The 2,929-nt window shown below is 43.8% G+C and overlaps 1 pseudogene; it reads right to left on the reverse strand.

The window, feature by feature from the left end:
• Positions 1-2,552: 2,552 nt before the first annotated feature.
• LOC126177517 (5S ribosomal RNA) lies at positions 2,553-2,670 on the reverse strand (annotated as a pseudogene).
• Between the last annotated feature and the right edge of the window lie 259 nt (positions 2,671-2,929).

Here is a 2,929-nt window from a genome sequence, read left to right on the forward strand (position 1 = left end):
TCGTGAGATATTTGGCCCGGTCACTATCAATAGACCACCCTGTATACACTGGGGTGACAAAACTCATGGCATACACCCTAATATAGTGACTGACCTCCATTTGCCGGCATTGCGCAGCAATTCAACGTGTCAAGGACTCAACAAATCGCTGGAAGTCCCCTGCAGAAATACTGAACCATACTGCCTTTATAGCCGTTCATAATAGCGAAAGTGCTGCCGGTGCTGGTTTTTGTAGGCGAATTGATCTCTAGATTACGTGCCAAATCGAGCGATCTGGGTGGCATTCCTTCGAACTTTCCAGAATTTTCTTCAAACCATTCACGAACAGTTGTGAACCGGTGACATTGAGCGCTCTCATCCATAAAACTTCCATCGTTATTCGGGAACATGAAGTCCACGAATGGCTGCAAATGGTCTGCATGTAGCCGAACATAACAATTTACAGTCAATGATTGGTTCAGTTGGACCACAGGACACAGTCCATCTCAAGCAAACTCAGTCCACACCATTATAGAGCCACAAAAAAGCTAGCATGGTGTTTTGTTGTCATCTTGGGTCCACGGCTTCGTGGAGCTGCGCCACACTCAAATCCTACCATCAGCGCTTACCAACTGAAATCGAGAATCGTCAGAGCAGGCCAAGGTTTCAAGTCATCTAGGATCTAACGTATGAGGCCAGGAGACCAGGAGAGGCACTGCAGGCAATTCCCTGCTATTATCGCAGGTACTCGCTTTTATCACCTGCTGCCATAGCCCATTAATGGCATATTTTGCAGCAGTGTCCTAACGGACATGCGATGTTACTTCTCTGTTAGCACTGACAACACAACGCAAACGCCGCTGCTCTCAGTCGTTAAGTGAAGGCCGCCTGCCATTGCCTGTGGTGAGAGATCATTCCAGAAATTTGATGCTCTTGGTACAAAAAATGGTTGTAACCTCCCCACAGAATAATTCTATCAATAAATAATATGAATATGATTCTAATTTCCCACAAAAAAATTTACCGTAACCTCCCAACAAAATTCGTTCCCATTTAACCTCCGCACAAAATTCATTCACACTTGGTGTAACCTCAGAACAAAATTTCTTTCCCATTTAAAGTGCCCACAAAATTCTTTTCTCAGTTAATGTAAGCTCAAAACAGAAAAATTCCTAAACCTCTCAACAGTAAAAACTATAATTATATCTTTCACATTCATGTGTAACGTCCCAACAAATAAATAAATAAATAAATAAATAAATTCAGTAACCTGGTAATAATAGAATGTAACTAACCTCTCAATTAAATTGTCACTCACTTATAACTTTTCAATAATTGACTGTGAATTTAACCTGGTAAATTTTGGACGTCAGCAGTGCTGCGTCATGGCCCTGAAAGATTATTCTGAATAAAAAAGAGAAAAATTGTTACCTCAATGAAGTCGCTGGATAACGCATACATATCTGCTCTTAAAATAATGTTTTCTGGCGCAGCCCTGAGCAATGCTGGCCGATAGATTTGTCATTTATGAAAGGAAGCAACAGATTTTTTCTTTTGCAACAGTCGGGACGATCATGGATGGAAGAAATTAGTAAATTGTTTAAATTGAAATGAATGGTTGTTAAAAGTTACTTTTTATGAGCAATACTATTATTACGAGATTTTAAAACATTTACATGGGACTTGAGATGACATTACTACATATGCGCGAGGCTGCTTTTTACCTTATACAATAATACTAAGGCTCCGGCATCGCTGCACCGCGACCGGCCCAGCCAACACGATACACCATACCACACCAGAGCAGACGACAGACTAGCGCAAACTAGCCACAACTTACTGCTACAGCTACACAGTTCGTACAGCAGTCAACACTGCTCTCTGGTCAGCGATTCTCTTATACCGTTCATATCGCAGGCAGCGCATGAGCAATACATCGAAATTACATCTGCTCGGACCTCTTACATGGTTCAAATGGCTCTAGGCACTATGGGACTTAACATCTGAGGTCTTCAGTCCTCTAGACTTAGAACTACGTAAAGGACATCACACACAGCAGCGCGATTCCGAATTGAAGCGCGTAGAACCGCTCGGTCACAGCGACCGGCTTCTCAGTACATTCTTGATGCTGTGTCGATCTCTGAATATTGAAATACCTAACGATTTCCGAAATGTAATGTGCCATGCGTCTAGCTACCATACCGCGTTCAAAGTCTGTTACTTCCCGCCGTGCGGCAATAATCAGTTCGGAAATCTTTTAAAATTAATCACGTGAGTACAAATGACAGCTCCGCCAATGCACTGCTCTTTTATACCTTGTGTAAGCGATACGACGCCGTCTGTAACGTACATACAGGTTGACAGTATTGAAAGCACTCAGTCTTCAGGCCAAATGTGCCCCATCGGTACGGTCCGACCGCCGTGTCATCCTCACTGAGGATGCAGATAGGAGAGGTGTGTGGTCAGCACACCGCTCTCCCGGTGGTTAAGATGGTTTTCTTTGGCCGCAGCCGCTACTATTCGGTCGAGTAGCTCCTCAATTGGCATCACTAGGCTGAGTGCACCCCGAAAAATGCCAACAGCACGTGGCAGCCCGAACGGTCACCCATCCAAGTACCGGCCACGCCCAACAGCGCTTAACTTCGGTGATCTGATGGGAACTTGTGCATCCAGTGCGGCAAGGCTGTTGCCCTTGACAATCATTGAACTATATGAAAAAAAAACGTAATTGAGTTACAAACTACAGTGTGCACGCACTTTTTCAACATGTAGAAGTCGTTATAGATATTCGGATTTTGGTTATGACATGTTCGATATGTCTGCCATCGCTGGCGATGATGTGGCGCAGACAAATAGTGAAATTCTGAATGATTCGCTGAAGTGTCGGAATATCGACGCTGTCGATGACCATCTGAATGGCTGCTTTGATCTCACCAATGGTTTTGGGTTC

This window comes from Schistocerca cancellata, chromosome 3 (genome assembly GCF_023864275.1).
Source record: "Schistocerca cancellata isolate TAMUIC-IGC-003103 chromosome 3, iqSchCanc2.1, whole genome shotgun sequence".
In the NCBI taxonomy this organism is placed as follows: Eukaryota; Metazoa; Arthropoda; class Insecta; order Orthoptera; family Acrididae; genus Schistocerca; species Schistocerca cancellata.